Below are 18,927 nucleotides of genomic sequence, written 5' to 3' on the forward strand. Positions count from 1 at the left end.
TGTTCGTGGTGCGAGGGGAGGGGCCCGTCCTTTTGGGTCGGGACTGGCTGGTGCACCTCGGGCTGGATCTCCAGTTCGTACCTCCAGGTGTGCCGGTTCTCTCTTCGATGCTTTCGTCGAGTACCGAGGGCGAGGTTCTGGCGGCGAGAGCCGCGTCGATGCAACGGGAGCGGCCGTTCGTTGCTGCCTGCAACGGTGGTGTGCGGTGCGGAAGCAGCAGGGGCCGTGCCAGCTCTCACGATGAGCTCTCGCGCGTCGGCTGCGTTCATGGTGCGGGGTGCGCCGGTGTTGTTCGGGCAGCTTCAACGGGTTGCGGTGAGCCCGTGGCGTTAAAGGAAGTCGCGAGTCACAACGTCGAGTCAACAACCAAGAGACGGACTCGGGATGTGGGTTATGGGTTGCTGTTCATTGCATATTTGTTTTTCCTTGCTGCTCTAATGATACAGTTTAACGTTGTTGAAATAAATGCCAACAGGTCCTGTGTGAGAGTGGGTTTGGCGGAGATCAATCGATGGGTTTTGCAGTATGATCAATGTGATGTTGTGGCTTTGGGAGCGGTGGTGGCGAATAAAAAGGTTGGGTTGGCCTTCCATTGCCCCGGACCGCGGGTAGTTGCTTTGTCATGTGCAGGGATTTTGCCGAAAGAACGCGCTGTACGGGAAAATGAATTTGCAATGGTTCCAGCAGTATTCCTATTGATTTATAACGAGCCTATGGTTGAAGTGTGGTTTAAATGGAATTGCTCCCGTCTAACTGCCATGTGGGTCTCGGAGATCGACTCGGAGCCAGGACTGGTGCGCTGGTCGGCGTTACCCCCACCTCTGGTTGCGGCAAGGTCAGACGTGCCTGGCGCCGGGGGCGCAGCTCTCTGTGTTCGTTCAAGGCCGTTTAGACGGGCATTGGCATCTCAACTGATTGTGGTGCGTGGGTAGTTATGGAGCATTGGTTGCGTCCAGCCAGCGGCGCTGTTCAGCGCCCCCATCCAAGGTCAATCGAGTCTGGCACTGGCGCCACGGCTTCCAGACAGCGGGCTTCCGGCCTCGGAATGTTTATCTGCTTCAGGTCTACCTGGGGGAGGTGTGCCGCCTTGTGGGCCGGAGGCGTTTGATGGTGCCGGGGGAGGTTTGCTCGGGAGATCGCAGCGGCCTCGCCGAAGGCCATGTCAGCATGAGCCGCCTGGGGGCATTTCCGCTATGTAGTGCTGCTGTGCTTCTCGCCTTGCTGCTCCATATCGGTAACGCGGTCAGAGTTTGGTAGGTGCTGTGTGCACCTCTGTCTTCGGAACCTGGCCGTGGCAGCTCCACGAGCTCGCTTCCACGCATTATATGATGTGATGTGCTTTTATACTTCGCTGTTTTCTTTTTTGTACCTTGTCTACTGTTATACCGTAGTACTTCGTGCTGTTTATGCTTATTATGATGGTGATCATTTAATAATCATAGTTTTAGGAGGGAGGAGTGTGGTATAGCCTGCGGGCATGCAGGGTGGGGCATGATGATGGGGGGAGTGGTCGTCGTGGTCATCGTGTCTGCCAGGAATATAAGGAGTGCGCGCCGCCTGAGGCGTTGTAGTGATGCCGTAGTCACCCGGCTTGTGAGTGTGCTGAGTATGTAATAAAGGAGAGCTGCGGGCAAAGTACGCCCGCGCTCGCGCTTGTGCAACACAGCCCGGCTCGACTGTTCCCCCGCTCGTGTCTGCCTGCTAAGCATCTTCTACACGACACCACAACCGTCGGACTTTTCTTTTCACCACAATCCCTTTACCACTCTTTCAATCCTCCTAATTATACCCTTTGTTTAATGCCTTCAAATATATCGTTTTTTTTCAATATTTCCCTCTTACCTTACACCTCCCACCCACATAACTTCCTTTTCCTCCTCCTCCTCCTTCATTTTGCAAAATCCACATTTACATTCCCATTTGATCGTTTTTCCTCCTCCTCCTCCTCTATTTTGCCAATCCGCATTTCCATTCCCACGTTGATCGTGAAGGTATTCACCGTACACCTTCCCAATCTTTTCTTCAACCTTTTTCCTTGACTCTCCCCCTCTCTCACCTCATCTTAAAAAAAAATTAAAACGGTGTTTTAAAATGTTTCAACTTCCTCGTTCTCCCGGGTAGATTACTCCATTCTATTATAGCGAACGTAGCGAGCTTCATACTTAACGCGTGCACATGAGAGAATAGGAAACAACAACAACAACAACAACAACAACAACAACAACACTGGCAATTTGGAAACCGTGTCGTTGGCGGTGACGCTTTTGCTTCCGGTTTTTAAAAATAATTAATCCACCACTCTTCTTCTTCTTCAAAATACTGATTTCAAATCAATCCTTCAACCATTCCATCTCTAAAAATTCCAACTCTTATGGCTCTTCCTCTCTACATTCTCTGAACTCGCCATTATTCCACCCTTCTCCTAGCATTTTTAAACATCTCTGACTTGAAAATCTCAAAAAACCCCAGTTTGCAATGGCTGTTCATAATCCATCAATCGTTTTTTTTTTTTTGTCCATCTTCAGTGTTAAACCTTTCCCGTCTGTTCCCTTCTCTTCTTATAATTGCCCGCATCCTATCTACCCTATCCCTTACCAGCATCCCACTCCATGTCTACTCCCTCCGACCCCCATTCAATCACAACTTTCCCCCTACCCCTCCCCTTCAAAACTTTGCTTGCCCATCTCCCCCTCCAAGCTTCTTACTTTCCAAACCTCCTTTCTCTTGCCAATTCACCCCACCTCAATTCTACCTCCCCTGTTCGAACCCCTCATTTCCCTTCCCATCTTGCTCCTCATTCTGCCTCCTCTTTTAGCGCATCTCCACTGTCCTCCACCACATTAACAGCTCCTTCTCTGGTGTCCCAAACTGTGTGGTGTTCAAACATCTGTGAGCTCCATTCCAACTGGAAAGATATCTCACTCTCTCAATCAGCATACTCCTCAACATCTCCCTCATGCTCTTTCTTTCCTCTCATCACCCTCCCCCACTTCTTCCTACCCCCTCAAATCTTGTTCTTCCACCCACCCACTCCCATCTTCACCATACCACGACACAGTCTCATCCTTCCCCTCTCCCCACCCTCTCCCTCCTCCCCCATGGCTGTGCATTCTCTCATCATCTCCTCTCCCTATCAAAGCTTCCTTCGAAGAACTCCCTCTCAAATAGGCCACCTCTTCACTTCTCAAAGCAAACTTCACTTTCTTCCCCCTCCAAGCTTCCCCTCACCTTTTTACAACATTCCCCCCACAACTTTTTCCCTCAAATCATCCCCCTCAGCCTTGTCCCAAAAATTTTCCTCCTCACTCCCCCTTTTCAAAGTTTCCCCTCCTCACATCCACAAAGCTCCCTCATTCCCTCTTCCAACTCATTCCTCCTCCTCCTCCTCTTCCAATCTTCTACTTCCCTCTTCCCCCTCTCATATTAATCCCCACTGTGCCTCATCCCCTCACCACCCAGCCTTTTGTCCTCCTTCCCCTCACCCTGCCCTCTCCCCTGGTTCTTCTGCAATTTCCTACACACTGTGAACAGCTCTCCCTACCTCCACCTCTCCTACCTTGTCTTACCCTCCCCCTCCCCTCTCTTGTTCTCAATGCCTCCTCCCTCCCTCTTGCTTAATGGTGTGGACCTCAAACATCTGGAGCCTTTGCTCCAACCTGAGCGATCTCTCCATATCGGTTACCATTGACAAGCCAGACATAATCTGCTTAACAGAAACTTTCCTCCTTCAAGAAATCTCTGATTCCTGAGTTTCTCTCCCTGGTTACTCCCTCCTCTGGTATGATAGAGCTGAGCCTCATGCTGGTGGTGGAGTTGCTCTCTTTATCAAAAACTCTATTCCTCACTCTCCACGCACTGCCCTCACTCCACCACACTGCCAGAAGTACCTCTGGCTATGGTTTCCCCTCTGCTTCCACCTCTTGTTTATATGTGTGTTCTACCGTCCACCAAACAGTGATGACTCCATTTACATCTCACGAGCTGACAACATGGACCAACTAATATCCACTCATCCAAACTCTCTCTTCCTCATATGTGGTGACTTCAATTGTCATCATGCCAGTTGGCTGAGTGTGGGTACCTCTATCACCTGCCATGGCACTTCAGAAAAACACTTCTGTGACTCTTTGGGACTGGCGCAATCTGTCAACTTCCCAACACATATCTCAGACAATGGTACATCATCTCTTCTGGATTTGGTTGTGACCAATTTCGCTGCAAATGTCTGCTACTCCTCATCTTCTCCAATCGGTTCATCTGACCATATGCTTGTAAAAGTGGACATCTCTCTGGCCGTTATGAGAGAACCACCTCAGTGCCGCCGTGTCTGGAATTTCAATCAGGCTGACTGCAAGGGACTTGAAGCAGCCATCAAACTTCCAGACTGGTCTCCCATTTCTACTTTCTCTGACATCAACTCATCTTGGGAATTTTTTCAAAGAAAATTGCTCTCTCTCGTGCACAGATTTATCCCATCTCATCTTCAGCTCTCATACCCTTCCTCCCGCCCATGGTACACTGAAGCTTGTGGCGAGGCAGTTGCCCTGAAACAACTTTCCTTCGCTTCATGGAAGGCAAAAAGCCTGGTGTTGGCTTAGTGGTTAGGGTGGTGGCTTAGGATCCTAGGGTCCTGAGTTCAAGCCCCTTGGGCTGCTGAATTAAAATACACCAGGAGGTTGACTCAGCCTGTCATCCTTCCGAGGTCGGCAAAATGAGTACCAGTGCACTGGTAAAGGGGACACTGCATCAGCGGCATAGCCACGTCCCAACCAATGATGCAACCAGCAACCACAGGCTGCACTAGAGAGAGAGAGAGAGAGAGAGAGAGAGAGAGAGAGAGAGAGAGAGAGAGAGAGAGAGAGAGAGAGAGAGAGAGAGAGACAGAGACACAGAGAGAGACAGAGAGAGACAGAGAGAGACAGAGAGAGACAGAGAGAGACAGAGAGAGACAGAGAGAGACAGACAGACACAGAGAGAGAGAGAGACAGAGAGAGAGACAGAGAGAGAGACAGAGAGAGAGACAGAGACAGAGAGCGACAGAGAGAGAGACAGAGAGAGAGACAGAGAGAGCCAGAGAGAGACAGAGACACAGAGAGAGAGAGAGAGAGAGAGAGAGAGAGAGAGAGAGAGAGAGAGAGAGAGAGAGAGAGAGAGAGAGAGAGAGAGAGAGAGAGAGAGAGAGAGAGAGAGATCCCGTCCGGTTTTCGTTGTGGAAGTGTACACTCAGGCCTAATCAATGTGCGTAGGCATTTGTGTGTCTATGTGTGGGTGTGAGTCTGTGTGTATGTTTGTGTTGTCTGTGTCTCTGTGTGTGGATGTCTGTGGATGTGTCTGTATGGATGTCTGTGTGCCTGTATGAATGTGTTTATGTGTGTATGTGAGTATATGCCTGTGTGTGTGTGTGTGTGTGTGTGTGTGTGTGTGTGTGTGTGTGTGTGTGTGTGTGTTTGTGTGTGTGTGTGCCTCAGTAACCATCGTTGAAGCAGGTGAAAATATGAAAGCATTCCAGACAAAGGCTGTATTTATGGGCACGAAGAGTTCATCAAACAAAATTTGCAAATTTTCCAAACTTGGATGAGCCCATTAGAGAAGAACCTCGTGCATTACCTGAAATAAATGAAGACATCACAGCACATTTGAACATCTTGAAGCATCGCTTCACTGGCTACTTTCCAGAAGACATGATACCGACAGAAAGATGGATATCAAGACCTTTGACCACTGATCTGTCAGAAATGAGAGATGACAACCCAGCAAAAGAGGAGCTGCTTGATCTTCAGTCCTCTGCTAGTCTTAAGGAAGAATTTGATTGAGTTGGTGTTGATTTCTGGATAAAACTCACACATTCATTCCCACTTCTTACTCAGCGAGCCTTCAAAGTGCTTGTTCCCTTTGTCACCACATATCTATGTGAATCGGGTTTCTCTACTTTAGTAGCAATGAAGACAAAGGAAAGGAACCGCCTGAAATCCGATGACGACATGAGGGTCACGTTGTCATCAACAGCTCCTTTAATAAATAAACTGATTGACTCAATGAATCAGCAGAGTTCCCATTGATAATAATGCTTCTGGTATTTTTGTTTGATCTTGTTTGATATAAGTGGACTGAATGTTTTTTTTTTGTCTTTATCAAAGTTTATTTTGTGCTAAAACTTAATAACAAAGTTGTTCCATATTCTTTTTTTCTCTGCCTCTATGCCGGCTATGCATTTTTTTGCGGGGGAGTAAGGGAGTAAATGGCGAAATATATCAAGCCGAGGGGGAAATGACAGAGGAAGGGTTGAGAATCACTGATTTAGACGAAAGAGTGGCAATTTCAAAATGGTTCACCGTAATTGTTCTGTTCCTGAATGAAAATTGGATTCAAGGAAAAAGTGGAAATGCAATAAATATCCATGGATGAGACTGAGGTGTTGATTTCCTTTCATTTCCTATTAATACAAGCCAGTGGCCACAGTGGATGTAGAAAACACACACACACACACACACACACACACACACACACACACACACACACACACACACACACACACACACACACACACACAACGCTTCTCCTTTTAGCAACAGATGCAAAAATCTAGTAGAATTTCTCTTGTGGCCCCAGCCAAACAATATATTTGTAACAGCCCGAACAACTCCTGTAGCACCTTCCACTCTTCTCTCCTCCCAACAGGATTTATAGTCAATATTAATCGTAAATTATCAGATCGGTGGTGTAATGGTTAGCATGGACGCTCTGAGTCTCCGAGTCTGGGGAGGTCAGCGGTTCTAATCCTGGCTAAGTCATACCAAAGACTTTAAAATTGTATGTGATGCTTCCTCACTTGACGTTCAGCATTTAAAAGGACAGAGCATGGACAATTGCTATTGGTTGGCATCCATAGGGCGGAGGAAATTCCTCCTGAGGAAATGCCCTGCTGAGTGTGGTGAGACAAGCCATTGTTTTGACGTCACTGGTATCCAAAATATCCTGGGAAGTGATGGTACTTCCTCCAAACTCAGGAGCTGTTTGTAGTGTGTGTGTGAAAATGAATGAGTGGCAGTTCCATTAAAAGTTAAAAGTCTTAGACCTTGTATATAAAAAAAAACATCACTTTAAACATATGTTGTCCATTCACAAATCCCAGTGGAAAAAACTTTCCATCGTTGTTCAGAAGCACCTAACCAGATTCACAGTCCATTCACTGGTAACGATCCATCCAGCATTTGTGTAGCACACGCCCGTCCACTCTGGCCTTGCACCGGCCCACAATGTCAGGACTTGGCAGTTCAGGTAGCTGCCTGTTCAGCAAGCTGAGAAAGTTCTTCAAGTCTCATTGTCCACAAGCATGGTCCTTTCTCTCAGGTACTTTTCCATCTATTTTCAGCTTATTTTAGAAGCTTTGTGAGCCATTTTCGGTAACAATCTTTATCTCCCACACACGATGTACTTTATGATGTCCTGGGCACCACCGTTTCCTGGGGTTTCTGCACATGCGAACTAGGGTGCTTCATAATAGGGGGTAAAAAAAATAAAAGTATTAATATTCATGCTCCCTGGGTGTGCTTTTGTTCCATTTGATAGTAGAAACATACACACCAAATATGAAGCAGATTGGAGGATGTTTAGGGGTTCCTCAAGTTGGCACAATATTGTTGAAATTTGCCAAACTGTAACTGACAACTTGCCGTCGAATATGCACAACGTAGTACACTTCACAATTAATATGGTTGTTTGATATTTTCAAAAACCACAGCAGTCATATAGGATGAAAGAATAGTTTTTTCAAGGAGACCGAGAAGAGCTTTTTGACATTGCAGTGCAAAATGCCCTCTCCATATGGACATAATTGTGCCAACTTGAGGAACCCCTAAATATCATGGAATTTTGTTCATTTTTGACCTATAAGTTCTTATTAGTCCGGGAGCCAACCGATCAAAATTAAAAAAAAAATTGCCCGGTCTGCTATAAAATTTTTGTGTTGATTTTCATAAAGAGACACCCTTTGAGTATATGAAAACCAATGTTGGCAATGGTGAAACTCTTGCGCAACAACACAGTCAACACTTATGCGAGCCCCCTCTGATAACAAAATGTTGGCAAAAGCGAAGATGTAGGATGGGGGTAGGGGTAATTCATATTGTCCTAAAATCATAACCACTAAACCTATATACACAAATGACCCCTCATATTAAAGAGGAGTTCATTTCCTATATCACAATTGGTGATTTAACCTACCTACAATTGACAAGGTTATATGTCAAACAACAAAAGATTTATGCAACTCAGAAATGCTTGACTATCAATGGGGTCAGGAACAAGAACATACTTTTACATGCCATGGTTTTAAGGAAGATAAAATTAGAAATGGATTAACACAATATTGTGACATGAAACATCCTCTTCAGAGGAAGAGTCACTCTCTGAAACAACTCCACCACATGAACCTCTCTGACGAAGGCATATGCATGTCACTCAGCAAGGCACAGCAGCCTTTTTGCATGAACATCGTTTCAGACATTTGGATAATTTGCACATGCAAGACACCGTTTTGTCTATGTTTGGCTTGGCTGGCTTAGACATGAGAATTGGGACCAGTTTTCCATTGATAAGGGTTCTGCCAAATGTTGTGGCTGGGGAAGTGCTCGGTCACTGAGATGTGCACGTCTATACAGAAGCAATTGATACAATGCTCTTAAAACAAGGAAGTAAAACGCATCTTCTGTTGCTGGCAGTGACCTAAGGTCTAATTTTGAAGAGACAAACATATGCTGCCTGAGGGTATCCAAACAGCTGAACCCTTTTTGGCCATACAGAGCAGTCCAGTATACTCTGGCCTCATCAATGACACATTCTGTTGCTGCCATTTCACTATCTCTTCCAAAATCAACAAGGTGGGGAAGGTTTCCTATCAGTCCCAGAGAAACCTGTGCCGCTCTTCTTTTCACAGGAACACAGGCATCATCCCAACTGACTGGAAGAGGGGCCTTGTTGTCCCTCTCTGGAAAGGGAAGGGTGATCGCCAAGACTGCAACAACTACCGAGGGGTGACGCTGCTCTCAGTGCCGGGCAAGGTCTTTGCTCGGATAATTCTTGATAGGGTTCGCCACCATCTGCTTGAGCACCAGCGTCCAGAGCAGTCAGGCTTTACACCAAAGAGGTCAACGATTGACCGTATCCTTGCCCTTCGTGTCCTCACCGAACGCAGACGAGAGTTTCGGCAGGGGCTGCTTGCAGCCTATGTTGATCTCTGTAAAGCGTTCGATTCAGTGAATCGGGATGTCCTCTGGAGGATTCTTGGTCTTCGTGGGGTGCCACCAAAACTGATCGATCTGATGTCTGAACTCTACTCTGGTACTGAGAGTGCTGTGAAGTGTGGTGGTACCATCTCTGACTTATTTCCAGTTGTTACTGGAGTTCGTCAGGGATGTGTACTTGCCCCCACACTTTTCAGCACTTGTATGGACTGGATTTTAGGGAGGATGTCGGAGAGATCAAGTTGCGGTGCATCGTTTGGCAATGTCAAGATCTCGGACCTTGATTTTGCAGATGATGCAGTCATCTTTGCGGAGACTTTAGACATCCTCTTGGGGGCCCTCGAGGTGCTGAATGAGGAGTCGGAGCCGTTGGGATTACGGATTTCTTGGGTCAAAACTAAGATCCAGGCTTTCGGTGACATCTTGGATGCTGCTGTCCTGTCTGTGTATGTTTGTGGTGAGGATGTTGAGGTCGTGGATAGATTCACTTACCTTGGCAGTGATATTCATGTCTCCGCAGGTTGTGAGCCGGAGGTCAATAGACGTCTGGGTCGGGCCTGGGGAGTCATGGATTCACTGGATCATGGGGTGTGGCGCTGCCGGTACCTGTGCGGGAGGACGAAAGTCCGAGTCTTCAGGTCCTTGGTACTTCCAGTCTTGCTCTATGGGTGCGAGACTTGGACTTTGACCAAGGATCTGAGACGGAGACTTAATTCCTTTGGTACCAGGTCTCTTCGAAGAATCCTTGGCTATCGCTGGTCGGATTTTGTGTCCAACGAGCGGTTGCTGAGAGAGACTCGGATGAGATTTGTTACCTGCATAGTCCGTGAGCGTCAGTTGCGGCTGTATGGACATGTGGCTCGTTTTCCTGACGCTGATCCTGCTCACCAGATTCTCTCAGCGAGGGAGTCTCATGAGTGGAGGAGGCCAGTGGGCCGACCACGTGCCTCATGGTTGCAGCAGGTTGACCATCATCTCAAGGAGATGGGGATGGGCCTGGCATCTGCCTGGGGGATGGCCAGATGGAGGCCCCTGGAGTACCGGCGGAAAGTGGACGCAGCGACGCGCTGTTCTGGCACATGCTCCCATACCTGACCTGACCTCTTCTTTTCCCCTTCTGAATGGGTAGCTCACTGTGTCACATCCACACAACACATATGTGCACAGAAGTGTAGTGCGACATCAAGAGGATTTTCTGGTACTTCTTGCTCAACACTTCTACCAGCTCATGAATAGGTAGGTATTGATTCTGCCGTTGTATCCAGAGTTCTTGCAATGTGTTCAAGCAGCAGAAGTGATATATACACAGCATAATTATGTCTGTATCTGTTGCATGCACAACAGCTCAATGGTGATCAAGATATTCCACACAATATGCAAGATGAGCAATAATCCTTGTGTCTGCCTCTTCATGTTCTTCACAAGGTAAGTCCAGAACTGAACTTGATGCTGATGTGATGGAAAGAGTGTGACCTTTGTTTTCCATCATACCACCAAGAATGATGGTCACTCCATCCGGAATAGCTTCAGGACTCTCACAAAGGGAAGTGCCAATGAAGTTCTGAAGATTTCCTTTATTTCTTGGATTCTTCATGAGTAAATTCCAGTCCGGAATTTCTAGACTCTTGGATGGTGAGAATTGTCTTGCCTGGTCTGTCTGGTTTCTCCTCTGCTGCTCATCACCCTTCAAAGTATGGGTATCATCAAAATCATACTGATCACCAATGATGTTGACACAGTTGCACATTTCAGGTTTCAACTGCAGGAGCTTGCGAAGATACAGCTGGGGAAGTTCACCAAATGTTTTCACACCCATTTTTTGGTATTTATTTACAAATGCCATTGTGTCTACCAGATAAACTGTGTATAGGTCACTCTGTGGTAATGATGGCAGCTGTAAAACAACATCCTGCTCAGCTTCAGCAATTAGCACTGCCACGAAATCAGACTTGTTGCCTTTGCGCATTACAAACCCCTGTGCTAAGCGTGGATCAACCTCAAACAGGGATGATGGGTAGTCTGTCCACTCATGGGAAAATGCAATCTGTCTTGTGACTGGGTCGGCATCTCGATAGAAACACAGCACACGTGTAGCTGCAGTCTCATCTTGATAGATCCTGATTAAACTCTGTTTCCTTGATGGGTTTGATTTCTTCTGTGAGGAGAACGTTACCAGCTTCAGTGGTTCAATCTTAATAGAGACCACCTCTTCTGCTTTCATAATGGCTTCCATGCCCTTAGCTTGAGCATGGACCAAGTCTTTTGAAGCATCCTTCTCACCAGTTGCTCTATTGAGCAGATCCACTTGGTTGTTACACTGGAATGGGTTTATCATCTGCTGGCATATCACTTTCTTGATCTCCTCAACATGCATATGTTCTTCTGTTGCCTGCTTATGTGTTTCTCCATGATGAGTAGATTCCTGTTGGCCTAGATTAGCCATAGACTTTATGTTCTCTGATACAGCTGTGAGAAATGGTGCTGTCTTCACATATTTATCTCGAGCAGCTGGTGCCTGAGATATGCCTTTGAACAGAGATGTCTTCCCTTCATTGTTGTATGTCTGCTCCAGGGCCATGTCACTCCAAACACCATTGAATTTTCCTTTGGAAGAGTGAACTGTGAAGTACCCAACCTGGATCCAGCAAACCTTAACCGAACTGTGTTCAATAGAGTAAGAGGATTTTGGGGGTAGGGGTAACTTTGGTTGACAAAAATGTTAATTTTCTCTTTAAAAATTGATAGAACTCACTCAAATTTGCTGTTTTAATTAGTCATGGATACCATGTTCATATCACATTAAGAGAAATTAGTATTCTAATGCAGCATCTGCCTATGATAAGAAAAGTTCTAAAGGCCATCTTCAAAAAACGTTATTTTTAAGGCATTTTTCACAAAATTATGTACTTTTACGAGGTTTACTTCCACAAAGGCAATTTTTTTTTGTCATTTTACAATGCACTGATTGAATTCTTACATTTAGTTCACATTTATTTTTCATGAATGTGATTTTTTAATTTTTTTAGAAATTTTATTGACAATTGCTGTTTTATCAAATTTTTCAAATCTTCCTCAAACAAAAACGTCCGCCAAAATTTTTCGCAAGAGCTTATGAATTGCCAACATTGGTTTTCATGAACTGCAAACATATATCTAAACATCCTGGGGGTGTAAAATTTTATAGCAGAGGCTGTAAGGTCCAACCCTAAAACAGCCTCGTACACAGGTTGGCCCCCGGACTATATGGGGTATTGGAACAAAGCCAAAATCAGGGAGAAGCAAAAAATCAAACTTTCATTTTTTTGGAACACCCTAATGTGCACCGATCATTCTGGAGGTCATTTCGAAATTCGTGTTTCGGGGAGGGTAATTAGGTGTGAGGTTCCAAAAGGAGGATTGTGACCTGGTGGACTGGGGAAGCATGATGCAAATCAGCTGCATCAGCCCACAGTGGGGATGAAGACCTTATACACTGTAATGAGCAGCTTATAATCGATATATGAATCACAATGTTAAAGTGTACGAGTATAAAAGTACGAGTATGAAAAAAAAAACGGAAAAAAATTACGTAGCTGACTGGTTGAATTTCCGACACCACAAAACTGAACAGGATCATCCGAACATATTTGCTGAATCTGAATAAAAACAACACAATTATGGACAAAGTTTTTGTGTGCGGTGGGATCACATAATTTGGGGATTTTTCCTGCTGGTCACGGTGAATAAATCGGGTCAGTTCCACAGATCCCACAGTCAGTTCCCAAAACCAACCTCTTTCTGAGTGTCAAGTTGTAGATCATAATAAAACAATATTATAATGCCAGGATGGGTTGTACATTTATATATTTCTTTAACTCTGTGTAATTACAACGTATTAGGAAAGTAAGAGATGGAGAGCTTGTTGGAGGGTGGGGGGGGGCAAGGGATGAAGACCTGTATTTGTGGGGAAGGTCTGGTTTTGGGGTTGGAGGTGTGTTTGCAAATGCACAATGTTGGATAAAAACGCTGTCTTGTTGAAGAGTACCGACGGATCAAATCAAGGGAAGTGCAAAGCGCCCCTCCTTTTATATGGAATGGTTTCTCTGAAGGCAACTTCAAGCAAACGAACAAATTAACACCAGATAAAATTGCTTTGGAATAGTTTGCTTTTCCATTTGAAAATTGCCACAGATTGACAAGAGGAGAGGAAGAGTGAGCTTGAGAGGAGGGCAAGTCAATGAGAAACGAGGGCACGGAGCAATTAACGTGAGTTAATGCAAACTTCATGGCCTGCGATGCAGACAAGGACAGAGAGTAAAATGCGATCAGACAATGCAACAGAGGTTGTGCGACAAAGAGGTTGAAGAAGGACCTTGTGAGAGATGCGGAACTCATGCATGGATGTTGAGAAGATAAGGGTGGAGCAAGGTGAGTGAGATCAGCCTTTGTTTTCACAACTGTATGTACTGTGTCTGTTTGGCAATGTGTGAGGAAGGGGCAATGCCATTGCTGCAGACATTCGTATCACGCAGAGCGTGCACATAGAAATGTTCGAAGTTGACATGGTATGTGATGACGACAATCATCGAGGTGAAGATAAGTGCATCTTTGACAAGGGGGGGTGGGAATTTTAAAAATAGCTGTCTTATTCTCCAACTGAATCATGGGAACTGAATGAACACAACAATTTCCATGTTGGCTGAGGTTGGTATCAAGAGAGGATAGTAAAGGCAAGTACAACAAGATAACCTTCCTGTATATATAATATACATCTTCCTCAGTCCTCCAGTATACTGAACATTTTTCATTTAAATTGCCCGTTAGATGGTCAGCCAAAGAGTCCTCTCGTATTTGAATACTGAGAACATAACCAGGACCGAATAGATTATATGAGGAAAGCAGGAGGTTGGGGATTGGGTGGGCCTTACCTCAAATTCCTCCATAGATACTTCATGAAGTTTATATGTGGATATTTCACACGCATGTATTTAGAGAGCTTCTAGCTAAAAGAGAGAGTGTACAATGGTCATGTGAGTTTGGAAGTTTGATCACAACTAGTGTCGGACAATTAAGAAATTGGAAGAAAGTTTTCGAAGGATAGCACAGTGATGTGAGGCACTACAATAAACTAAGAATTGTGAAGCATTCCATCATTGTTTGACCAATCTGCGAAAAATGTGCAAAATCCGCATGGTGAAGCCAGCAATGCAGCAAAGGAGAGCATACATTTTGTGTTATCTCAAATTGTACTTGTCCCTCACATCGAATACGAACACATCTCGAGAGAAAAGGGAACTTCGATTGGCATGAAGAAATTTAAATGACTAAAATAGCAGTGACATAACCACTTTGAGATAGACTGTGATGATTAGCAGCGCAAGCCAAGAGGTGAAAAAAATTTTAAGTTGGCACAATGCATTTTTCATATTCTACATCAAATATTCCGTGAAAAGTCGAGCAACCACACAAATGGAAGTGTATTGTGTCATCACCATCGCATCTATTTTGAAAGGACTGCAAGTTCTTGTACTGCAGTAGGAAAGAGGTTCATCCAATTTAACCTTAGGAGAATAAAACCCAGCACTCAATACCTGAAGCACCAAGAAAACTGCCTCCAGTGCCAAGGCTACCCAAACTTGTAAATGGTGAGAAACGTAATGGTTGTTGTATCAATATATCTGCTCAATGAGTGCTTTTCAGTAAATCATCAACTTTTCTCGTGCTATATTCAACAATTACCTGAAGTGTCATGGAAGCTGCATAACTCCAATCTATTGGTTTTGCAAAACTTTCTCCTCGAGCTCTTACAATTGCATCAAGCTAATTGCTTCCAAAGGAATCCAAGGGGGAAGTGGGGGGAATCAAACACAGGTATGTGTGTGCACTATGAATCCTTAGAATGGTTAGGAGTCTCTGTTTTTTAAATGGGGGAAATGAGATGATCTTCAAAAATCAATTAGGCACACAAATAATGCTCGATTTATGAGAAATGTCCAAAACAAAACACTCTTAAATCTGCACAACCGACATTATATCATTGGTATTGAGGTCATCGTGATGTTTGGATTTTGTCCAAGTGGAGTGAACAGACGGATGCTCAAGCCCTGAATCATTTTACATCTTTCTTGAAATCCAAAATGGAATTCCTGGATGTAATTTTATTTTTAAAAATATGCTGGATTCGAGAGGAAGCATTTGAATTACTTGTGTTCAATCGTTTGGTGACTTGTCGATCTTTTCAAGGTCGTATGATTATGCCGACGTTAAAAAAGCTCACCTCTGCTGTACAGAGTGAACTGTACTCAGGCAATGAGTGGTGAAAGCTATTTCTGATTTGCAGAGTGCTTTAAATGAAAAAAAAATACTCATCAGGGAGGTTTTATTGATCTCACCGCAGGAAGGAAGTCGTGGGATGAGTAAACGAGATGGTTATTGAGGTTGATGGGGTGGGGGGGGGAGGATGGAGGAGCTTGGAAAGTGAAACGAAACAGGGCTTGGTTTCTAATCGAACAGCCTTGGATCAGATGTCTTTTGGAGTCATGATGTCCTGAAATTTTCCAGTTTACACAAAGAGAAGGAAATCTTGGCTTTCATACATATAATAAGAGTGCAGATGTTAATGTACACTGCTTTGCGTTAACCGATGTACTTGGCATAGAAATCATTTTATTTTTTCACACTCATGGAAGGAATTGATAGTAGAGGTTGACAAGATTACATACAGAAGGGAATGGTGTCAATTGAATTTGCAAAAGCCTCTGATATATAAATATTAGCACAGATCTGATGCCTAATTGAAAAAAAAAGAATTCTGCATAGTCCACATACAAAAAAACTGTAGCTTGGACAAACATTCAACGATTCCCCACTACCGTCATGAAATCCTGAATGGATCCCAGCACTGAGGCAGTACTTTAACTAATTACCAGTTTCCAACAGTGTTATGAAGCTGAAAAAGAGCAGATCCTCGCATTGTTAAGTGAGCTCATCGATGACAATTAAAGAATGAATTGATAACTAGAGTAGTGTAAAAAAAAAAAAAAATCCAATCCAAGAAGAGATTCAAGATCAGCTTCAGCTGGAAAAGTAATGGTGACCATATATAGAACAGTCAAAATGTCAGAGCCTTCATGCACAATGCTTCAACAATTAACTCAGATCATTATATATCAAGTCACTTAATAAATTCAAGACATGCATGGAAAAGAATCTGCTCCAACACCAATATCACAACGTGGATCACCACAACACTAATTCGTTTCAAACACTGAAGGACGGTCTTCAAAACTTTGGGTTAGTTAAATATTTATATTGGCAAAGAAGGTAAGATATTGTATTGGAGCCCTTTTTGGATGCTACATCTAGGCTAATATTTGGATACTAAATATAAGAGGATGAAAGAGTGGGGGAAACAATCCCATAAGAGCAGCAGTATAAAATAGAGGCTGTCAACCTGCCTGTGCTGATAGAGAAACAGGTCCTGGGCCTCTTCTTTGTGGAAGATGGCAATGATGTTAAGAGCTTTTGGTTCCACAGCATCTAAGAGTGAGAGATGCATTCAGCAGGAGCACCGGCACATCGGAGAAAGTAGTTCTCTATTGAGTTATGGACAAAGACCTTGTGGGCTATCATATGTTCAAATTTACTCATGAAGGAATTGGTGCAACAGATGGTACCGAGTTTGCAGCTGGCTTTCATGGAGTGTACACTGTATGCATCACATATGGTATGTTTTGTATACGAGAGGTTGTGGCTGATGGTGAAGCCAAAAAAGTTTAAACATTGAACTTCTTCCAGTGGTTCATCAAAAAAAAGTAGATGGATGTGTTTGCTACATCACCTTTCTGGAGAAATAACATGTGAGTATATGATTTTTCCAGGATTGGATGATTATGTTTTCGGTGTTGGACCAGCATTTGCTTCTTTCCAGGTCTTTTTTGTATCCAAAGTCAAGGCTTGTGGAAGAGCTAGAACATGTGAACAGACCAGGACGCAACAGAACAAAAGGAACCATAGAAAGAGGGGGGGAGCACCAATAGAAGGGTTGAAATATAATGCAGAGGGAGACGGACAAATATGGGAAGTGGGGATGAAAGAGGGGTGGAGGAGGATGCATGGGGTTGACAAGATGGTCCCACAGAATTATATGAGGCAGGGCACCACCAGCCAGGACATGGTGCATCGTCGTCTTGTCAGGATCACATTCATCCAATGGGACAAAAATCACAAATATCCTTCGCTAACTTTGGTAACAGCAGGTAACAGAACATTCTTAGTTATGAATAATGGAGATGGGTAGCAACAAAGTTCGTGTTTGAAAGTGTCAGTGACATCACCAACATGAGGCGCAATCATAACAAGTCTCTGAAACAGAAGTTGGGGGTCAATCTGAACCTCGTCATTATCGATTCTGATCGAAGATCTTGATTGAAGTGTCACGGTTTGACTCCTCTTCCAAAATATGTATTGAAGTACACTCTGTCCATTCATGGAATGTGTGATCTTCTCTCCAACCACTTTGGCATGGTCTGGGTTAACATCTTTCTCCGCAACTATACCACTGGCAATACTATGCAATGTGGGCTTGCCACTGGACTGATCTCTTGCAGAAAGGGAGGACAAAATGTCCCTCACATAGGACAAGTCCTTCAACTGTCATGACCAGGATAGGTGCTTGTGCAGCTCACTTGTTTTGTGCATCACAGAGGTGAACTCTTGGACTGAACTATTCACTTCAGCACACATGGGCCTGGACAAAGCCCAGACAGAGCACCGTGCTTCTGACATGCCTCCTCCCATAGTCAGTCCACTTTCTATCTTCCAGCTTCTCATTAGAACTTGTTCTATGACTCGGTCAGCTGATAATCCAAAATACCTGTCCATTCTCCACACTACATGTAGGCCCTCTTCGAACTTTGAGTCGACATCAAGGTGTTCCACAAACAACTTGGTCATATGCTGAAGATATCGTGAAGTTATTTTGCATACATATTGTGTCCAAAGGTAGTTAGACAAGCCAGCATTTCATACCTGGTCTCTGCAGGTGTTCTTTCCAGTCACCAGTTCACTCAGCTTGCAGGAACATTTTCACAACGTCTATCATCGTCATATACTGCAACCAAAACTTGGCTGTTTGTAAATCCTGCATGGAATCTGTTTCCTTCCTCACTCTGTCCCATACATTGCTCAGAATTTGTGATGAGTTCATGTCAGACAGGGTTACCTTGCCTGACATCAGATTATCATAGATAATGGCTACAGGCTTCAATTCCTCATGATATTCATTTCCTCTAATGTCCATATCGACTGAGAGATCTACTCTCTTCTCTTCGGGAGCATGCTTAAATGTTATTGCTCCAGTTTCCTCGCCTCTCCAATCAGACTGAGGATTGATCGGTATCGAAGTATTGTACACTTTTGATGCAAGCATGATGTTGAGAGCCATGGTGATGAGAGGCGTGGGACGAGGGCATTATCAGAACGGGCAACGTGGGATGGCATCGTTGTTGGCACAGGCATCATTTGGTACAAGCATAACTGCTCGCAGTTAATTGCATCTGCCAATCGATGAAAGTATCAATACTTTCCTGATTATGATCACCACGCCAGCGATGAGATGAGCCGGGAACCAGAGCACGCCGGTGATGAGATGAGCGCTGAGAGCCAGACCACGCCAGCGACGAGGAGAGCCGGGAACCAGAGCATG

At 44.6% G+C, this 18,927-nt stretch overlaps 1 long non-coding RNA gene across 1 annotated transcript in view; it reads right to left on the minus strand.

Moving 5' to 3' along the window:
* LOC147018042 (uncharacterized) overlaps positions 1–18,927 on the minus strand; it is a 34,296-nt gene that overhangs the window by 2,263 nt on the left and 13,106 nt on the right. The window lies entirely within an intron of this gene.

This window comes from Eptatretus burgeri, chromosome 10, assembly GCF_056783735.1.
Source record: "Eptatretus burgeri isolate ZD-2024b chromosome 10, Ebu_testis_v1, whole genome shotgun sequence".
NCBI classification, from domain to species: domain Eukaryota; kingdom Metazoa; phylum Chordata; class Myxini; order Myxiniformes; family Myxinidae; genus Eptatretus; species Eptatretus burgeri.